The sequence below is a fragment of the Eubalaena glacialis genome, chromosome 4, assembly GCF_028564815.1.
Source record: "Eubalaena glacialis isolate mEubGla1 chromosome 4, mEubGla1.1.hap2.+ XY, whole genome shotgun sequence".
Lineage (NCBI taxonomy): Eukaryota > Metazoa > Chordata > Mammalia > Artiodactyla > Balaenidae > Eubalaena > Eubalaena glacialis.
Window position 1 is genome coordinate 24,817,208 of NC_083719.1, and position 23,167 is coordinate 24,840,374.

At 36.0% G+C, this 23,167-nt stretch overlaps 1 pseudogene; it reads right to left on the reverse strand.

Annotated features, from left to right (window-relative positions):
• Positions 1-1,882: 1,882 nt before the first annotated feature.
• Positions 1,883-23,167, reverse strand: LOC133090494 (large ribosomal subunit protein eL8-like; annotated as a pseudogene).

The window sequence follows — 23,167 nt, forward strand, 5'->3', positions numbered from 1 at the left end:
TCAACTACTTTGGATCATTTACTTACAAGACTGACAAAGGGGAGATATATTTGAACAAACATGTGTGAATATGTTTCTGTGTATGTGCATTTGACTGCACAGCATTTTCTGAATTACCTACTATTTTTAGTTATCCATGCTTCTGTAGTCTTCCATCAGCATGGATAATCAAATGTGTTCAGTTAACAAACATGAATGTCTGGAAGGCATTAATAAAGCTTGCAAAATGCATTACTAAGTATTATTTTTATGCTGAATGGAATTAACTAGAAAGATTAGTGTACATGTTAAAGAAATATGGAGCAATTTGATCATGGCTCCCTGTAGTTACAACTTTTTATATGAACAATAACAAAATCTTAGGTGAAACATGATAATTTTTTATTGCAGCAAATAGTCTATCTGAAGGCTGTTACTTGAATTAATAAAATTCAAAAAGCTGTATTTTATTATAATGAAGATTCATTCACATAATTACTTATCTGCATAAACTTTAGATTCAATATAGGAAACAGGCAATTCAAGTGCTACCACTAATAAGAAAAAAAGTTTTTAAAATTAAACCTTTGATTCTAGCTTGATTTTATCCCTTTGTATCCAATTTTATAAACTAATATATTACTCACATTTTGGAAATTTTATGGCTTTATATTTTTAAAAATAACCTAAATGCCACATTAACAATTTTTAAAAACCAACTCAATTATAGATGCATAATTTCATTTCCGGATATATATATTATGAGTTGGGAAATGTCATCACATCCTTCATCTTCACATTTTTTATGGCTTCCCGTGGTGAACACCTGTGGCCTGTTGGCAGTGAGTTTGCTTCTCAGGACTATTAAGCACTCTATATTTTTAGAGTGGATCAACTCAGAGTTATTTAACACAGGTGTTTCTATAATTATGATACATTGGGAAATCTATAGTGCTCAATAGCTTTCAGGTTCCCACTTCTACCAGGGTGATAAAATCCTCTGTCCCTTATGCAGTGCAGCTTCACTGACGTATTAATAGAAAGTTAAGCATAAGTTTACTTAATTGACTTTTAATAAACTAGGCAGATACTTCCTTTTAAACATTTGACATTTAGTAACACATAGAATAGCTTTTGCAAGTGGATTATTTTCATAAGGCAGGCCAAGTTACCTCAAATATCTTAAAGAAATATCAGATATTATATTTAAAGACTATACTGATCATATATTTACATTAATAGAATTTTTGGAGTCCATTTATTTTATGCACTATTGCATTTACTTTGCCTTGGAATACATTTATATATCTGGCATACCCGCTTAATTTTTACATTCCAAAATATAAAAGAAATACTTTAATATTATATGTTGTGGAAAATATAATATGCACATGTGTGGGCTTAATTTTAAGGCAGAGCATATATAGAAAGCAGTTATCTTTAGACAAATAAAATTATCAATCCTAGCTGATCTCCTTCATCTGATTTTAGATATCTCAAAACTTTGCTTTAAAGCCATTAGTACTGCACCATGGTCTACACTGACTTTTAGATTCTTAGCAATAGAAACACTTGAATGTGACACCACCAAAGGTAAATATCTTTCTCAAAGAAACATGAATTTATAGGGAACTCATTTGGTTTAGTAGTACCCTAATGTCACCTTCACTTTCATATTCAGTACTTCCCTTCGTCCCATTTACTCTGAAGTGGAGGTGAGGGGCTTATTCAAATTAATTACCAACAGTAATAACAAGGGAGAGGAGGGGAGAACTGTGGCCTTAGCAACCTTGGGGTATGCATGAATTGACTCCGTGGTGGAGCGCCGCTGGGGCTTTGGACTCTGTTTCATTCAGGTTTGCATACCTTTGCCTAAATAAATCACGGGATAAATAGCAAGCACCTAATCAATATTGCCAAGTACGTGTCTGGGTAAATGGTAACTGAAGAGAGAGTCCTCAGCCCTCCTGAGACTCTTAGACCCTTCTGTCTTTACAAACGTTTCCAGAACGTCATGGAGATTCCGTCTGCTACTATCGCTGCTGACAACTCTATCTGCACTAACAGATGAGAACATCATTCTGAGAAAAAAACAGCAAAAAGTTACAGTATAGATATCGAACAACAGAAGCACAATAACTTCTTAAACACCTGATGGACAAATAACATAAAACAGAGGAGTTAACAACCATAAAAAGTAATACTCTAGTCCTCATATCCTCCTCTGGTCCTCCCCTCCCCCCAAAATTCAGCTGGATGAATAGTGTTTTTATGGTTCTAATAATGTAATAGCAGGTTTTGATTTTCCTGCATTCATAGGCTAACATGAGTATGCAAAGACAACACCATTTATTTTGACATAATTTTACTTTATTTTTATTTTTTGGTATGTCTTTCTACCATGACGTTGGATGACATTTAACTTTATAAATAAGGTTTAGCTTAAATTTTCCAGAAAAACTGTGCGAATGAACTAAAATAAAGAAATAAAAAGGCAGATTCTCTTCTCAGCTTTACTGAGGAACACGATAAGCACCAGAGACCAAACAGAAAAAGTGAGACTTCCTCTCCTTACTCACAATAGTTGTTTCATTCTCTTGCTGGAAATGTCCTCATCTCTAGCATCTTTTATATGTCTTTGCCTATCAAAACGGACTTCAGTAAAGAAGTATCTATCAGCTCTTTATACTTTCCAGTGATTGAAGGCGGTAAATATCCCTCCCAAGGAACTACGTGCTGACTCACCTTTAAAAAATGCAATAAGCTGTCTTCTATTGATGGGGCTTCAGTTGAGCGATGCTGTGGGAAGGGCAGTTAGTAAAGTACTTTAAGGGAAGATTTTTCATCAGGAAGTGGAAAAACATTGCCCTGGAAAACAGTTTTAAGCACTGTGGCACTAGAGTTCTAATGCCTCTTTGCAAGAAATGTGAAGGTCAGGTATATTCATGTTTTCCTTTTTTATCATCCTCTGGCCATTCCACTCCATTGAATGTGAATACCTTCTATTCATTTCAGACTATTATAACTTCCCAAGTGTCACTGCAGACTTCCAAATATTTTTTCTGTTTTCTCTGCTTATAACACAGGTCTCCTGGAGGATCCTGAGTAACTACTGCTCATCTTCAAAATTCAATTTAAATGTTTCTTTCCCTCACTTCATCCCTTCATTAATTCCTATTTCCCATCAAACTCTTTGCTGACTAATTTTAGTCTTTCAGCATTGTATAAATACCTGCAGTTTAATTCTCATCAATGTTCTTGTAACTCTTCATTTGCTTCCCAACACATTAAACTTAAAACCAGGGGCCATATCTTCTTTGCCTTTGTTTCTCAAGGGCCATGAAAACAGTATTACTAAAATCTTTGAAGATATGATAAATATTCTGCAATGTTCTTGTCTTTTGTGTGTTTCTTTACAGTTTGTCAACTTTAATAAAGTATCTTGGATTATTTTAGCTTTTTCTCTACCTCTCTCTTTTTTTAAGGAAAACTTTAATGCCTATTTGTTAATGTTTAGATTTAGAATAAGATTTTGTCTCGCCTACCAGGAAATGTCTATAACTTCTTTCTTTATTCTACCTTCTCTGGAAATTTTAATGTGCTCTACCAAAGATGTCTATTAAAAGTGAAGTTTAAAATGGAAGCAGTTATTTGTATTATTTAGTAAAATATCCTAATTTGGGTAAATTTGTTTAAATGGCTTCAGTGAAAGCAGAGGTTTTCTGTTTTCTAAATAATCTCCATACTCTAACTTCCTTTGCTCTTAATGGTAATTTTTTCTTATCTCCTCATTTCCATTCTAGGACTTTCTTAGAATTAATTGTTGCCACCAAATTAACAATGACCATTGTTTTTTGTCTTTAAATATTAGGAAATTCATAAAAGGGCATGAACTGGAGCCACGTATGCAAGTGTATTTAAGAATCTATGTGCTGTCAACAAATACATCTGGTCCTTAATCCCTGCTGTGACAATAAAAGCTGCCTATTCTGCAGAAAGAAATTTAAGTTCAGATGTGAGCTCTTCCACTTTAAAAGAGAAAGAAAAACTTATTTAAGCATCACAGTTATACAACAGGAAAAATATATCTTTTCAGCACCATGTAGCAAACACTTATATATCCCGACTCATCCTGTGTCAAAATTTTGTTCCTCTTTCTTAAAGCGAAACATAAATATCTAGTACACCTAATCTTCTAAATTATAGCAGTAGTGCCAAATCTTTATCTATGAGTTCCTGTTCACCAAATATATTTTAAGTGCATGGGTTATCTTGTTCTCACAACAAACATGTAGTTAGAAATCCCTTTACAGATAGGGAAATTGAGGTTTAGAAAAGAAAAATAACTTGCTTGAGGTAACACATCTGGTTAGTGGTAGAGCTAACATTTAAACCCAGATAGCCAACCTCCAAAGTCCCCACTTTTAAATGAAATACCACACATCCCTTAACACTATATATGCAATTGCTGTTTGATCCTGGACCCACATTTTTACTAATCTTCATACTATATGTTAATATTTGGACATCAACATCAAATCAAATGCTTTCATATACAGCATTAATGATAAACTTGATGGTGACCTTAGCAGATTGTTCATAAATAAGATTTGACTGTTAAAATTCCTAAATTGGTGTGTCCTTCCTGACTGATTTAACTGCTGAAACAACTAATGCAGCTTTTCTTTTCCTCTCTTAAGATACTATTGAGTGATTTATTGCTAAGCACAGGTTTTTAGTGTGAAAAGTTTTCTGATATGTTTGATGAATTGGGCCTAGGAAAAAACACCTCTTTTAAACAACCGTTTTCTGAATCAACCGAGTATGATATTAGGTTCAGAGAGAAGTGCTGTCTCCATTGGGACCACATATCTCTTTGATTTGAGTAGTCTTCCTGGCTACCCTGGTCAGGATGAATTATGGCGTGGAAAAGCTTGTATCAGGAGATACAAGCAGTCAGAGAGAGAAGGATAAACAGAAAGTCATTTTTAAGCCAAAATGATCCCCATTATTTTGGTTCATTGCTGGATTATGTATTTTCTTGCAATGGAAAAGGAAATTATTTACCCCCCAAATATACTGTTAATTATAATGTGGGGTCATTAAGAGGTAGAACACAATTTTAGATTTATATGTAGAAGTGTGGAGAAGCTGCTGCCCACTTTCACATAGCAGTTAATAATACAGACACTATTAGAACTCAAGAATATCAACTCCAAATCTGCAGTTTTGGACTGTTTTCCCAATTGCCTCCATCCTTGAACTTTGTCAAACTGAAGTTCCCTACAATAATGTTTAAACTTGATAACTAGGTATTATAAACAGAACAACTGGTAAAATGTTTTTGCTTTAAATGAATTCAGTATTTTCCCTAAAATATCTTATTCTGAAATATTGAGGGTAAAATAAAAAGAAAAACAAAACAAACTAACAAGAAGTATATAAAATATTCGATTTGTTTGTGATTTTTAATTCTCATGTCCTAAAGCTTAACATTTAATCAACAGAATGATTCTATTAAAATATAAATCTGATCATGTCATTTTTCTTCAAAAGACTACAACAGTTTCCCATTACACTTAGAATAGACTAAAACTAAGATCTTTCTCAAGATGCAAAGGAGAATTTTGGAAATTTTTCGAAGTGCTCTGTTTATCCCACTGACTGTGACACACTGTATTTGGTAAGGCAAGAGCGCAGGAGTTCTGAAATTCAAAGACAATACCACACAACAAAGAATTGCCCTTCATGTTTCAGTATTTTTTATTGTCTGGCTTAGACCCAAACACCACTTTAAATGTAAATTACTTTCCCATTCAGAGAAGACAAAAATTATGCAAATCAGGTGAAGTTAGGACTGTGTTTTCATCAAAACTTTGCCAAGCAAGCATTGTTCACTTTTTTGAGCAATCACAAAGCCGTAACCCAAAGTGTCTGTAGTGTTGAGTTGCTAATACAGACTACAGGCATAGCTGCAAGGGTCACAGTAATTCTACATATGAGGGCAAGTATCTAGCAGCTTTATTGTGCCATAAAGTACAGTTGTGTCTTTGTATTGAAATGCATACTTTTATAGGTTACTTTATTTTTATTTTTCCTTCATATTACTGTTAGGATAGTATATTACTTTTAAAAACACTATGCATACATCAGTTAAACAATCTATGGTTTTCATTTAAAGATGGCAAAAAATGTAGAGAAGGAAAAAAAAACTTTTTCCTCCACCTTCTTAGTTTCTCTGGCTGGGGCCCTGTGAATTAGACTGACAAAAGACAGATTAACAAGAGAAAAAACAAATGGAGTTTACTATCAAGTGTAGTGTGCATCCTTGCAGGAGAAACTCAGTGATGACTAACTCAAAGGAATGGTTAGAAATTTAGCTTATCTAGAATGTTAACAATAAATGTGTAGAGAAGTGACAGACAAAAGAAAAGACTTTAGGCTTCCAATGTGGCAAACTGTGGGAAGGCAAACATATGGGGGAAATTAATGGAGTAATGTTTATGCTGGTCCATTTCAGTGCCAACTTTTCCTCTTCATTGTGGTCTTGAAACTTCCCAGGAGAGGGGATATATGGCAATCCTCATATCTCAAAGGTTTAGTCAGATAAGGGAAACTCTGGGAAGGCTTCTTTCCCATCTGTTGAACTTCAAATGCCTTCAGCTCAAAATAAGGGGCATATTTTGGGGTGTCATATTTCAATCCCTTATTTTATACACACACACACACACACACACATTTGTCAAAAGCAGAGGTGCTCAATTCAATACATTCAGAAAGAACTGCCTCTCACACCTTCTCCACCTGGCTGACATTAAGACTTAAACTGCTATCATCTTTTATTAGTTACTAAGTTCCAGCCATATTATTCTCCTTGTATTTTTTGAACTCTCTCCTAATCATGCTCCTACCTCAAGGACTTGTACTTGTTGTTCCCTCTACCTGGAATGCTGGAGCCTCAAACAGTCACATAGCTATTCCCTCCTTTTCATCAAGGTTTTATTTAAAAGTGACTTCATCTGAGAGGAGTACTTTGTCAGTTCTAGTGAAAAATAGCAACTCTCTGTCACTACTTACTGTCCTCTCTGCTTCCTATATCCCCATAGCATTTATCACCGCTCTACAGCATGACATGTAATGGTATCAGCTTCTTGAATTAATTTTTTGTCTCTTTCTTTCTCTTTCTCATTAAATATAAATTTCTTAAAAACCTGTAGAGTTAATTTATCTACATTCATATATATATATGTATACACACACAAACATACACACACACACACATTCAACTCTTCCCGTTTCTAAAGGCACAATGCAATGGAAGTGTGAAAGAGAACAGTGACAAGGAGTGTTTGGGATTAACATTTCCCAAATGTTTTACGTTTAGGGGCAAAACAGATTTACACCTAGTGTAAAGGACAAAGATCTACTATAAATGGGACTCAAAATATCATCTGGGTGAACGCACAATCAGCAAAGTATTTGAAGCACAAATTACAAGGACAGGGAAGCACCTTTGGTAAAGATGCTGATAGAGACCTTTTAATGGTTCTATAGAAAAACAAGGTGACATTGATTTTATTGAAAGGAAAAATATTAGCCTCTAGTATTTTTAAAATGCAGACAAATTACAGGTTTAGAGTCAAGAGTCTACTGCATCTCTGCATACTGAATGACTGTTTAGAAATAAGTACTTTCTTGAAATGATATTGAAAAGCACAGTGTAAGCTTTTGTAAAGAAAATGTGAGAGGGCTTCCCTGGTGGCACGGCGGTTAGGAATCCACCTGCCAATGCAGGGGACACGGGTTTGAGCCCTGGTCCGGGAAGATCCCACATGTCACGGAGCAACTACTGCCCGTGCGCCACAACTACTGAGCCTGCGCTCTATAGAGCCCACGAGCCACAACTACAGAAGCCTGTGCGCCTAGAGCCGGTGCTCCACAAGAGAAGCCAACACAACAAGAGAAGCCTGTGCACCGCAACGAAGAGTAGCCCCTGCTCCCTGCAACTAGAGAAAGCCCACGTGCAGCAATGAAGACCCAACACAGCCAAAAATAAACTAAATAAATAAATAATTTTTTTTTTAAGTCTTAAAAAAAAAAAGAACATGTGAGAAAGATAAAAGGGAGAAGGGTATAATTCTTGATCTAAAATGAAGAACCAGGGAAGTGAATATCAAAAATAACCTATACACAAAAGTTAGAAATCAATGGATTATTTTTTGGGACTTCCCTGGTGGCACAGTGGTTAAGAATCTGCCTGCCAATGCAGGGGGCATGGGTTCAAGCCCTGGTCCGGGAAGATCCCACATGCCACGGAGCAACTAAGCCAGTGCACCACAACTACTGAGCCTGCGCTCTAGAGCCCGCGACCACAACTACTGAGCCCTTGTGCCACAACTACTGAAGCCCATGCACCTAGACCTGTGCTCTGCAACGAGAAGCCACCGCAATGAGAAGTCCACACGCCGCAACAAAGAGTAGCCCCCGCTTGCCGCAACTAGAGAAAGCCCGCGCGCAGCACCGAAGACCCAACGCAGCCAAAAACAAACAAACAAATAAATAAATAAATTTATAAAAGAAATCAATGGATTATTTTAACATGTGTAAGCCATACGTGTTAATGGAAATACTCTATGCTAGTTGTTTTTTTTTTTTTCCTCAATCAATACTGGCTGAAGGAGAATTTGTATTTTATGTACAGAAAACTCAACAGTATACATTAAGCCCAGTTTGGTGGCCAGTTCCTTGCCTTTTGCCTTTTCCAGCTTGGCAATGCGAGCCACCAGTTTCAGACCCAGGACATTGCCTCCCCCAGTGACAGCGGACCTCATCATATCTGTCACTGTAACTGGTCCTGATAGCTTCCACCTGCTTAGCCAGAGATCCTTTGTCTTCTCAGTTAACTTGTGTGAAGGCGATGGTGGTATAGGTCTTGCTGTGGACGAGATGCCCCAGCCTGGCCTTGCCCTTGATAACGCAGTAGGAAATGCCCACTTTAAGATACAGGACAGGGAGGAAGATAACCAGCCCAACAGGATCCAAATCATGTGCAGTCACTACCAGTTGAGCCTTCTTGTTCTCCACCAAGGTGGGGACAGTATTAACCCCTGCTCGAAGAACAGGTGGCCTCTTAGCGGGGACATCCCCTTTGCTGGCAGTTTTTTTCTCAGGTGGAGCCAACAATCTCTTGCTTTCTGTCTGATCTGACTTGTGGGCCAGCTTTAGCAGCTGTGTAGCTGTTTGGCTGTCCAAGGCTTGGTTAACTGGGTGAACTGGTTAACTGCAGGAGGCACTTTCAACGCTTAGAGAGGACAGCCCTTTGCCACTGCAGTTCAATGCAGCTTGGCCATTTCACAAATAGGTGAAGTGCCTTTTGGGTTGGATGTCCTGCCCAGTGACAAAATTCTTGGGCCTTTCCTCAAACAGGGGATTTACCACCTTCTTGGCCTCCTGCTTCTTCACGACAGCAGGGACGAGGGCTAGCTTCACAATAACTCTATCAAGTAAATGCCATTATTTTCCACTGTTAACAAAATGAAAATAGCATAAGATCACGTAACTGATATGTAGTGAGACCAGGATTTGGACACAATTTGACAGTCACCAGAGACGATCATTTTAATCGTGAAATATAAATAACCATGTATAGTAAATTTTTTTTAAATCGATTCTTTTACAAACAGTCCACGAAAAGAAATGAGAATACTCAATGTTCTTTTTGAGACACTATGCCTGATATTCATAACACATACTCCTATCATGAAGGAATAATCTCTAGTTATTCATAGACATCTGGAAACTTTGGAAAACCCAAACCAGTGGTACAGTTTATAAAAAGAATGAAGGGGAAAAAAGGAGGGAAAGAGGGAGGAAGGGCAGAGCCAAATCATTTTATAGCTTTTAGTCTGGAAAACTCTTACTCATTCTTCTTGACCAAATTAAAATATCTCCTCCCTCAAAAGTTTTCCATCACCAGTGCATTTTTTGTTCCTGGTTCCCCTGTGCTACCACGATATTTTCTTCAAATTACTGCAGTAGCACAAAAATTCTTACCTAACATTAGTTATATAATAAACTGTGCTATTTAAATTTATAACACATCAGATATTATGAAATGTAGAATGAATTTTTATGTAGAAAGTGTCATCAATTTACGATTAACTTGAGTTTCTGTTTACTTGCTTGATGAGAGATTTCAGGATGTTACTCAACTAACAACATGGCAATATGATTGAAAAAATATTTATAGAATGGAAAATCAGTTTCCTGTCACAATGAGATAAATATGATAAAGATAAATCCAAGTATCAAAAGCATATATGTTGTTTTGTTTACATGCTGCAGTTATGTGTTCATAAAACAATTATATCACAGCAAAAGAGAAAGTAAAAATACTGTTTGTAAGCCAGCTGGTAACCAATCTATCTTCCTCATATTCCTTAGCCCTAAGTAAACCTAATGACATGGAAAACATTTTGTAAGTATCTTGTCATATTTACATAAAATGTTCAAACAAGATGTAATAGCTGCTATTACAGTGTGAAAAGGCTGCTTGAGCAATAGAAATCTTAAATATGTTACTTTGCAAACAGCAATACTAACACAGCAGAGCTCAATAACAACTGATGCCCACTTATACAAGAAGTCATTCAACTGCTGGTAGCTGCTGATGAAATATGATATCGATATATCTCCAAAATATGTGCACTTCTTTCATGAGACCTATTGTAAAGACTTCATCTATATCTTTTGTAGGAAAGATGTTAAATTTAATGGGTGTGCAATGAAAGCAGAAATGCAGATGAAAATCCAGATGATTTTGTTTTCTTGATAAACAATTAAATGGCACCATTGCCAAATTTATACACCTGTGACTGAGTACTCAGGTGATTTTTTTAAAGCAGCAAGTGGAGCAAATATAAAAGAAATTTAAAGCAAACAACTGAAAGTTACAGCCTTAATTCTGTTTGGAAACGTATTCAGACGGCCTCTTCTGCAAGCAGTGTATAAAGTTTTAACTTGTCAGATTGCTTAAATGAAACTGCATCTCACCATGGAAGATATCTCCAAATCCATAAGTTAAAGAGAAGATAAGACAACCTCAGACACTCACTATAAAGGAGGAAAGAAAAAAAAACCTTGCTTCTCCCTGACCTTAGCTGAAAATGAGCATCTAATATTTCAAAAGTGCATTACAGTGTCTACAACAGGAATCTGGCAGGTGACAGTGAGGAACTTGCTGTTCTTTGCTATAACATTAAGCTTTCAATACTTAACTGTTAAAATGTTTAAAAGGTAAGTTGTGATAATAAAAAAGTTTGTTAAAATTTCATATTTATTCTTAGAAACAGAATTTTTGTGATAGTGATGTTTGCCCTCTCAGCTTTGGTCAAGACACAGAATTTGGGCAATAAATCCAAAAGAAATAAAGGAAATAGAAATAAAACCAAATGCAACCTTGTCAAAGAACACAGCCCCTTATTTTGACAGTTTAGAGAACTGAATTAGCTTTTTAAGAAAAGTTTTACATTTTCTTATGTAACCTGGAGGCTGAACAACTCTTTTTGATGTATCCAAAATGCAAATTTACTTTGATCACCCATTGCCCCTTTAAAATATACCTAGTGTGGTAACTGCCAGGGTTCTCCTGCCCACTCTTAGATAAAATTTGTTCTAGGGATACTTTAAATTGTTATTCACAGACACAATTCAGTAATTAGAATGTTTAGTCCAAGATATTCATCACCACGAGGAATTTTGATTTAATAGCATACTTTTATGACTTTATATTAACACCAGCCTTTTTCAGGCTGGATGTCTTCAAGATTAAAAATGGTATAGTTGGCTTTTCTATTTATTCATCTAAACTTCTCTCACAAACAACTCCTTCCCTGCCCTCTTTTCTAGATGCTGTTTTCAAGGTAAGGATAGTTCTTACTTTAACCATCATTCAGCTCTAATTTCCTGACATATTTTGCAAGGGTTTCTTTTCTGAGTTCTTCTGACATTCTCTGCAGGCCACCTCTCTCCCCCCCTGCCTTTCTCTTGACTTTGTTCTAGATGGCCCTTTGCCATTCTTTCCTGAGCTCTGAATATGCATCTGCAGCTTCTTGCTGCTTCATTCCCTCCGTGACTCCAGGTGGCGCTCTTGGACAGAAGTCAGGATGGCCTGCTCTACTACGCAGTTCATATCAGCTAGGAGAGAACCCTACAGGCATTCATCCGTTGTTAGGACGTATCCAGGGGGTGTATGTAGGTCGACCCCAAAATAGCATCACTCTCCGAAGAGCTATTAAGTCCTTTTTCTTTTGCAGGAGTTCCAAGGTGAGAGTCAGATCCTAGTTCACCCTGCCTCCCAAATGAAGGCGTAACGTGTTAAGCTTTCTACAGATCCCTGTGAGAGCCTGCACCCCCCATGAATGTTTAAGCAGAGAGAGGGAGAAGGGGAGGGAAGGAATATCACATCCTACCTGGAGGAGGGGAGGCAAAGAATATCACATCACATTTTTATTCAAAAATATTTTCCTCCCAATATCTTCTCCCCCAAAACCCTCTCTCCTTTCTTCCTCTTCATCCCTTATATACTTGAGGTAAGAGGATTCAAAACACTAAGATCAACTTATTTTAATTATTTTAAATTTTCTTTGTAAATTCTTCAAATGGTGATTCATCTTGGGAATGTCATATCTACTGCACATGAGAGTCAAACTTAAGCTGTTCTACTTAAAGTCTTTATTATATAATAGTGAAATGACACTGGCTTCAGAAGGCATCTTAGATACTTAATTATATCCAGATGCACTTATAAGAAGCATCTGAGCAAGAAAACACGAAGAGATTAAAGGAAGCATGAAAGAATCAGGCCACAGACCAAAAGAGACAATCAGTTTCTGACACTTAGGATCCTGGAATACATCTTCTGTTGAAAGAGAGGGATGTTGAAGATATAAAATAGATTCCTGCAGGATTTGTTCACTTATTTGTTCATTCATCAATTCATAAAAATAAACGTGAATATCTTGAATGTAACAGGCTAAATGCAGTGAGCTAGAACGCTGTGCAAGAATATAAAATATTAGTCATATTTTACAGAACTAGTTATAATACCTTTCTAATGAGAAGTTCATATAACATCTTCCAAATTTTCTTATAAAAAATTTAAAAAGTGACATTATACGATGTTCAATGTAGGAGCATAAAACGTGTTTTCCTTCTTGCCCGCTACCTAATAGTATTGGCTTAATTTCCTTTTAGTATGTTATAATGGGGATTTGAGCTGTGCATTTTTATTCTATTAATTATGAGTCCCTCAGATTTTGAAATGAGAAGTCAACAGAAATACACCACTCTTGAAAATTAACGGAGCTTTTCCAGATTTAATCTGGTGATCTCAACCATGTTAAACTACTCATACGTTTAATTTTAAAAAAAGTCTTTCAGTGATGACAAATTATTTAATCATAAAGTCAATTAAATATACACAAACACGAAACTAGTAAGAAACTATTATACTGTTTACACAACTACAAAACCAAAAAAATTACTAAAGTACATTAAATATTGAGGAATTAGATAATAAATTGATGTAATGTAGCAGATAATGTTTTGCTGAAACTAAATCACCTCTTAAAATACAAGAACAATTTTGCCACACCAACATGGGTTTTTTGAATTCCACATACTTATTCTAGTTTTAGGTATGTGATGATTCCATTCTGGAATCAATTTTAGTGTTATTATTCAAACTACTCTAAAATGACTATACCATGAGGTCCCATGACCTTGGCTTAGTAAGAATATTTTATTTAGTTTTTCCTCGGCCTCCATTCTTTTTCATTAACCTGAAACCATTAAAAAGTAAAATGATTCATTGACTTAACAAATCATAAAATAAATCCACTTACTGAATTCATTCTGTAATGTTGCTATTATAGTTTTAATTAACTATGTAGCTCTAAGGTAACCATTGAAATAATGCAGAATATACTACATTGTTTAAACTTAAAATTAAAGTAAATGCAGACACTTAAATTTTTCTCATGGTAACCACCAAGAAGAAGGAGGAGAGGGAGGAGGAGGAGTGGGAGAAGAAGAAAGAGAAATTTTCAGGACCTTCAGGAATATACAGCTCCCTGGGAGACACCGATTTAGCCCTTGTGTTCCTGTGTAATCTAAAGTACAAAGTTTAAAGTTAGTTTATAAAACAGTATTTAATTTTATATTAGCCTATATAATTAATATATTCCTTTTTAAGAGTTTTATTATTTTTAAATATTTGATATATATACAAAATATTTGTGGCATGCATATACGTTTTGAAGCATAAAAGAGTACCTGAGAACCTACAATTTAAGAACTGCAACTTACTACAAGGAACCCTATCACTCTCCATGTAACACTTTCCTTTTCAGGATTCCAAATCCCTGATAGCCCCCTTCCCAGTCAAGAGGTAATAACAACCTGAATTTTAAACTTATCATCCTTGGCATTTTTATTTATATTTTATCACGTTTTCAGTTAAACAATATATTGTTTCATTTTACTTATTTTTCATTTTTTAAAATAATATAATCCATATAGTACTTTGTGGGTTTTTTCCCCCTTATTTACTTGTTGCTGGCTCACTTTCATTATTCTACCTTTTTCTCCTCATAGAGTTTAAAGTTAATTTACATTCATTTCTTGAAATGTCAACATTGAAGTCCATGAGAGTCTAAATCTGTTGTGGCTTTTTTGCCCCACAGATTCTTGTTCGTGGTGATTGTGTGTGTGTGTGTGTGTGTGTGTGTGTGTGTGTGTGTGATATTTGACTGTGGAAACCTGGGGCCTAAGTTAATGATGCTTTCCCTCAGAGAGAACTTTCATTTCCTTCTGCTGACGTGGGACCATCCCATGGCCATGGTCTTATCTCCTGCTGGTACTGACACAATTAATCCCTCCACCCCACAGAGAACCCTACCATTCCCATAAGCTTAGTACTATTTTTGGCCACTGAGAGTCTTCTAGAGTGTGTTGCAAGCCCCCAAATCCATAAGATTTATGTTTTAGCAGAATTTAGTTCTTTCATAGTAATCTTCCAACAGTATCTAGTCAGGAAGATACTGTTCAAATATTTATGATACTTGTGTAGAGGAAGTACCATAACTGGTCTGTTCCAATTACACCTGCTTATTTTTTATCATATATATGTAATAATGGAATTCATTTTTTTAAAAAATCAAGAATTTCCATATAACCAAAGAACAGAGAATAAAGAATCATGGGATTTTAATGAATTGCTTGTTCACACTTAGCGATATTTATTCCAAAATGCATTACAAAAATGTGTATCAATCAAGTGTATATCAATTTAATATAATCAATATAAATATTCTTCATATTCTTGAGTTTCTCTGTGGACAGCCTTTGTGTGTGTTTGTTAGAGGGGAGTTGGAAGCCAAAGAAGAGCTTCTTTTTCTAGTTTTGATGTTCTTTTGTCTAGTCATATAATTTGCATAGAAAGAGATCATCAGCCTCTCGTTGGTATCACATGAGTTTGAATTAACAATATATAATTTATACATTAGCATATTAAAATATATTAGTTTACATTGGAAGATTCCAGTTACTTAAATTATGGAATTTTCTAGTCAATTGCCTCTCTTCTACTTCTTATATTCAAGGTATTTCAAAATGAAGTTATTAACAGTAGAACTGTTTTGACAGAGATGGGTACCTAAGCTAAGTTTGACCAATCTAATTTCTCAGCATAAGAATATATAATTAGGACAAGCTTCATATGGATTGGTCATGGAATGAAGAGACATAGGTCACGAGAGTTATGGTGGCTAGCTTCTATGGACCATGAAGATAAGGGAACAGAAGAGACTAGTCTATAGAGAAGACAGACTAAAGCAGCAGAAGAGAAAGATAAGAAATGAAAGGTGGAAATAAAGATTCTCAGTGCTTCTTATTGCATGGTTCCAATGTCTTTTTTAGGACCTCCTATCCTTCTGTTCCATGAGATGCTACTATGCCCTTAAAATATATGTATTTTTTTACTGTTTTGCCTTTTCTTTCTTGAATTTATTCTGTTATTTACAACCAAAGAGCCAAACTAATTTTAATATAAGCTTTGGTAAAAGCCCAAAAAAGAAAATTTCTCTATTAGCAAGACTGTTATGCTTACCAGATCCACTATGTGACTCTGGTTAAGTTACTTCACCTGTCTTGTGTAAAATGCAAGCATGATATTCCGACCTTTTGTGACAATTAAGTGAATTAGTACATAAACAATGCTTAAAACAGTGCCTTCACATGGTAAGAATTATGTGTGTTGACTCTTGCTTGTATTATCCCCATTTTGTAAGAATTTTAAATTTGTCGATTCCATGCCACTTGCCACATTTTAATGCAGCAGGAAGCAATATACTAATCCATTATGAAGTTGGTTAGCAGTGCTTCTTTAAGGGAGAGGAAAGAGATAAATGAGAAAATTTTAAATAATTACTCATAAGCTAGTGCTTTATCTGATAGATGAAAAAAATATTTTTAAAAAGTTTAAAAGTAAACCTTTTTCAAACATGTTTGCCACATTTTAGGTTGCTGTTTCTAATATGTACCACATTGTCATTCTGGAAATAAACCAAATAGTCTCAATAGTTATAATAATGAAAAGTAACAATCCTTAAATATGTCACATTTTCTCTCCGTGGTTTCACGTTCAACACAACCTGCTGCTTTAATATAAAAAGACACTTGAAATGAAAATAATTCACTATTAATGAAACATGTAGTCAAGGTCACAGTAATTTCTTGTCTGTGAAGTACTTGTCTGTGAAGCAGTGAAGTACTTCCTTTAGATTCTTAGCCTTCTCTTGAAGAACTGATGTGGTCAGCTTTAAATAAACTAAACTGGTCTCTCTCATGTCAGAACATAGGCCAGGTGGCCAGAAAGATAACATGACAACTTTAGGAAGGAATTTCCTACTGCTTCACACCTTATGAACTAATTCTTTCATTCCTCTTCAAATGCTGGCAAGCAAAGCAAGAATGTTCTTGTGAGAGGATGGAAGGAAGAAAAAGCACATTCCAATTCAGTAGGGCGAATTCATAAGTGAATATAACCATATATTTCTAAAACTAAACCCAAATGTTGCCTCTTTTTTTCCTGTCTTCAAAAGGCTAAATTATATATATAATTTAAATATGTAAATCTATATCTGTCTATATATCTATATATACATATACAGCATTTTGAACAATGGATCTAGGGACCCTATCTCTAAGTTGTCAAGCAGAAAATGGAAAACTGTATGATGTTTATCATAATTTGAGTAAAATTTAAAATTACTGTGAAAAATATCAAAGTATATAAAATAGATTCATGTGATATGTTAAGCTAACATTTTTTTTTTTTCCTGAAAAGGAAGTGGCTTGGGGTTTTATAAAATTGGCCTCAAAGGCTGTATGCAGTCCTGTCGGTAGACTGGTTGTCACACTCGTAACATTTCTGTAACGGAGGCTCAGGAAATATTCTTCCTCGGCCAAATACACTGTCTGAAAATTAAGTGTTGTCTGTGGTCATAGGGGCTCGATTTGCACCCAGTCTGCTTGGACTATGAGACAGCTAGGAGGGTACCCCTCAGAAGATGGGCACCGTGTTGGTTTTCTATTGCTGTTGTAACAAATACCACAAAGAGTGACTTAAAACGAGACACATTTAGTGTCTTACAGCTCTGTAGATCCGAAGTCTGACACAGGTTTCCCCTGGCAACATCAAGGGCTTGACAGGACTGAGTTCTTTTCTACAAGGCCTAGGGGAGAATTTGTTCCCTTTTCTCTTCCAGCTTCTTGAGGTTCCCCTCACACCCTGGATCAACACCACCTTTTCCAAATTCAAAAAGGCAGATTGAATCCTTCTCACACTGCATCCTTCTAACTTCCCTTTCTGCATTTCTCTTCTACTTTTTAGTGGTAACATTAGGCCCATCCCGATAATCTAGAATAACCTCCTTATGGTAAGGTCCACTGCTCAGCAAATTTATTTCCACCTGCAACTTTAATTACCTTTTGCCATGTGACAGAATATATGCACAGGTTCCTGGGATTAGGACATGGGTACCCTAGGGGTGAGGAAATGCATTAGTCTGCCTCCTATAGGGGAAGTATGTACTTTCTCTGCTGTATTGCTCAATCAATGCCAATTTTCATAAAAAAGATCATCAATTTAATAACCTGATGCCTGCATTTGATAAAAATTTACAATTTTGGATACAAAATAGAACCATTATTTGACATTCACGTAAGAGACCAGTTACTGTCAATAAGAAGACACAATAATCATTGGAAAAACTATCTGCTTCATTTCAAAGTGAAATGAGGAACAAACTGTGGATGCAATTTACTCTATTTACTGAAAATCAAAATAATGAATGCCATATGGAGTATTCATTATTCCTTTGATGAACTCAGTTTGGCACTTTTATAAACAACGGAGCAAACTGGGAATATGACCACATGATAAAACCAAACAGTGTAGTTAAAAGACACACAGATACAGTAACTTTAAGGGGAAATAAGAACACTAAATACAATGTCGAATAGAGCAAATGAAACAAATCAGTTACTAATTTTATATTAAAAATCAACATCATCTTCTTTAAAGACCTTGACAAAATAAATAAATTAAGCATAGCATGCATGAAACACAACCCTTCATTTTTAGAGTTTCCATTTTTGAGAAGAATTATTTCAACTTATGTATGATTTCCCTAGAAATAACCAAAAAAATGAACATTTGTAGTATCTTGCATAACTGCACTTCAGGTCCTCCTGACATATAGTAAAGCTAATTATAAGCATTTATTTTGTGTAAGAAACAAAGATTTTACATACTTTAATTCATGCAGCCTTCAAAGAATTAACACACAAGAAGTCAGTATTATCCCCATTTCAGAGACTCAGAAACTGAAGCACAGAGAGATTAAATGACTTGTTTAGAAATATCTAGGCAGGAAGAGGTAGAGTTGACATTTCTAAACCATTCATCGTGGCTCCACAACCAGAACTATTAAGTGGTGTCCTCCTGCCTTCTGACTTGGGTTACATACAAATATTTTCTCTCTTAAACATAAGATGGCTAACACTTTGAATTGTTGAGTTTTGAGCAGTTATTTTATATATATTTATATATATGTAAAATATATATATATATATATAGTGGGGGGATTCATTTTACATAGTATTAGATGATTTAAATCTTAGAAAGATTGTTATTATGATCTTCCCAGGGAGGATTAATTATATATTATATGATATTCATATAATGTATAATATATAACACGTGTGTTAGTCATCCATTTACTATGTTTTCAACCTCAAAATACAGACTTCATGCCTTCCAAATGTATAGCACTCTGTAAAAAATTAAATGATAAACAGAAACCTCAATTAAATAGAGTCAGGAGACCAGAAGGGGGGGGGGGGGCTCTCACACCCTGAGACAATCGCAGAGCCCAAGAAGAAAGACTCCTCTTCTTTCCTGGCGAGAACTCAGCCAATCAAAAGCCATGGACTCTTTGTTTACTCTAGCCCTCCAACTTCCTTTTCCTCTCTTTTTAAGAGTTCTCCTTCCATTGCCATGCAGGCACTTGCATATGGCTTGCTGATACTTGTGATTCTCTGCTGATACTGAATAAACTTATCTTTGCTGGAGAAACATCTGGCAGTCTCTGTTTCAGATCAACATTTCGGTGGTCCATACAGGGACCAGTGAAGACCCACAAATGCTCCAGGGCTGGTGAGCAAATAGGTGTGATACCTACAACTGAGCCCACTGTTGCTCACTGCTTTTCTCACTGACCCTGGTGTTTGAACGCACATCTCTTTCTCCTGAATCCAAGCTCACACCCTCTTTGCATTTGAAGCTCTCCAGGCTTTATTCAGGATCTATTTTAAGGTTTTGTCTCTCTGGTTAAGGCCTTCTTCTGTATATGGGTACTTGTCTGGTACTTTGGTGTGACTTTGACATCAGACTGTTTCAAACAAAGCTGGCTGAAAATACCTTTGGCCCATTCCTTTAAGAAAAGGGGCTGCTTCACTAAAATTGTACCAGTTGTCCAGCCTTCAGCCCATTCCTATGAAATAGGGGTCATTCTATGGAAATTGGCTGAAAAGTCTTTGGCATGGCTCTTCTTGGACTAAGCTATTTCCTTAGAATTGGCTGGGATTAGCTTGAAAGCTGATTGAATTGCACTATTTGAGCTGTAAATTATTAAGCTGTTGGAAAACTGTTCTTCTACTTTAGAGAAAAACCTCTCAGAAATGGGATTCCAATTATCGAAATATTTTGAGGGTGCCCTCAGCTACAAGGATTCTGGCTGATTTTATGTTTAAAAACGATGATCCTTCCTCATATGCCTTTATAAATAAATGGGCCAACCTGACCAAAAACAATTCAGAATATCAATGGTCATTATGGGGAACTTTTGAAATCCCCAAACTTAATAACCGTAAAACCTAACTGGATTACAATAGCTTAAAATTCTCAGAACTTATTGGAATGTTTATTGTGATTGGTATTTTTGAGGCTTCCAAACATTATCAGAAGCCTAAAATTGCCTCTCTTCAAAACAAGATTTTAAGATTAACTGAGGCAAACAAATGATTAAAGAAAGATAAAAAGGCCCCCAAAGCTCGAGGCTTTTCTTCCCTGGCTTCCTTGTCTTAGGCTCAGCATCTGTCACCATCTTGTCTCTCTCCTTTGGCTCCTGGTGGCCAGAATCCACCACTGGTACCACCTTCCTCCTTCCCTTCTATGCTGCCTATGCCTTCTCTATACCCTCAAATCCCCCTTTTCCTTTTCTCAAAAACTCTCTCTACTTTCTTTTCCTCTGAACTTGTAAGTACCTGTCCCTTTAAAATTAAGACTTCTGAGGATCCAGCAGCTTAACCCTTTAATTTCTTATATTCCCTGGACTAAAGCTGAACTAAGAGCCACAGTCAAAGATTGTCCCAAAGTAACCAAAGATCCTCACATATTTGCTGAGGAATTTAATACAGTCATACAAACTTATCAACCTGGTTTCCCTGACTTATATAAGCCAGTTCATATGCTTGTAAGTGAAGGCCAGGCCCAGCATTGGATGAAAATCATTAATTGGGAAAATCCTGAAAGGTCTCTAAGAATAACAGCTGGGAGACCAGCCCATTGATATATTATATGATCAGGCGTGGGCAATTGCTAGGTGACTTCACTGAGCAATTCCTAGGGATCTTCCAAAGCCTGTTGATTGGAACAGAATTCAGGCTTGTACACAAAAATCTAATGAACCTGTTCATGACTAGTGTAATCAACTTCAGAACGCTTTTAAAGAAAATTCTGGTCTTCCTTCAGATGTTGATTTTTACCCAGGTAGCTTTAAATCTGTATTTATTAATGGGGTGAACCAGGATCTTTGCCTCACAGTAAAAAGGACCAGGATGGAATGGGGAACTATGTCCACTCCAAATTTAGTTAATCTGGCCAACCAGCTCTCTCACATTCTAGCTGTCACCTCAAAAAAAGACCATCAAAGTTCTTAATCTTCAAGTCCAGTAATTGAGGGCTTCCTAATGAAACCAAAACCCTGCTACTTTGTGCTATTAGTGCAAAGAGCAAGGACATTGGAAAAGAGATTGTTTGCAAATTTACGCATTTTAGGTGCCTTCACCTCACTTAGCCAGCCTTTCCAACCTCCCAATTCTCAATGAAGGGACTCCAAGGAACCACAGGGGTCTTCCCAGTCCTTGCTCTTAATCAGCTTGGAGAAACATTTCTCCAGATTGTGAATGAATCTCTTCCACCCCCAAACTGACATTGAAGCCACATTCTAGAAGTTGAACCCCATTACTGTAAAATAGTCCCTGCCCTGAAGTAGTAAAATAGTTCAAATAGTAGGGACCTCTATCCAGTGTCTCCACAGGCTGAAATCAAGGCTTTGGCAGGGACGGCAATCCCATTTTAGACTTGAAGTCCTTCTCCGAACTCATAGGTTACCGGCAAAATTAATTCCCTTATAATTTTAAAGGATGGAGACCCTCAGCATTAAGAGGCCACTCATTGTTCTCTATCCCATGGCCTTCACAGCATGGCAGTTGGTGTCCTCAAAGCTAACACAGGAGCACCTTTCTGATGCTTCACTTTCCTTTAAATGGTCTGCCTCACTAAATCAGGTCCACTCAAGAAAATCTCCCTATTGATCAAATCAAAGTGAACTGATTGGTGATCTAATCACAGGGATAGCATCCCATCATATGCACAGGTTCATTACACTCAAGAGGAGGGAATTCCATAGGGCACATATATCAGGGGGCAGAACACTTGAAGTGTCTTAGAATTCTGTCTACCAGAGATAATTTTCCCAATATTAATACAAACATAATAAACTTCCCTTCTTCCAGGTGACCAGATTAGAAAGGGCTTTAACTCTTAAAAATTAGCAATTTAATGGATGTTGTTTTAACATACAGATACATGCTTTTTATGTACTTTTTAAATGTAAAATGCTACATTCTATTTGAAGATAGTCTTTTAGCTATGCTGATGTTTTCCACACTTCAAATTCTCCATTCCTCTTCTTTGCCAAACTGTTGTTTGAAAACTTAAATATGAAAAATTACATACTTGCATTTACTTTAAAATTATTTGTGGTCAATATATTAATGTTGTACTTTTATATTATCTTAATATATTTTAATACACTTTGTTGAAAGACTGAGACTTCATTTTGCTTAAAAGCAAACTGATCTATGTTCATGAAAAACAGACATAACAGCTTAAGTATGATATAAAACTTCTAAGAATTTAAGGGACTGAAAGCACCTAACTGAATCAAGCATGTTCATGGTTTATAGAAGGTAGCTAAACTACCTTGGGTGCCTCAAAATAGCTGAAAAATCTAATCACCCTTTGGGAGTCTCTGGAAGTGAGAAACTTAAGGTCAGGCTAGCATGAATAATAATAAAAGGAAAATATTGTCATCTTTACACTTTTGTTTTCTAGCCCTCAAAAATATTTTCCCATGGTGAGTAAATTCTTTCTCCGACTTTTAATCTTATACTCACTTTCTAGATGCAAGTGGGAGATTCTATACTGCAAGAAGTATTTTCCAGCTTCATGGCAGGAACCAAAATAATATTAGCTGAAATGTGGAATTACCTCCTCCAT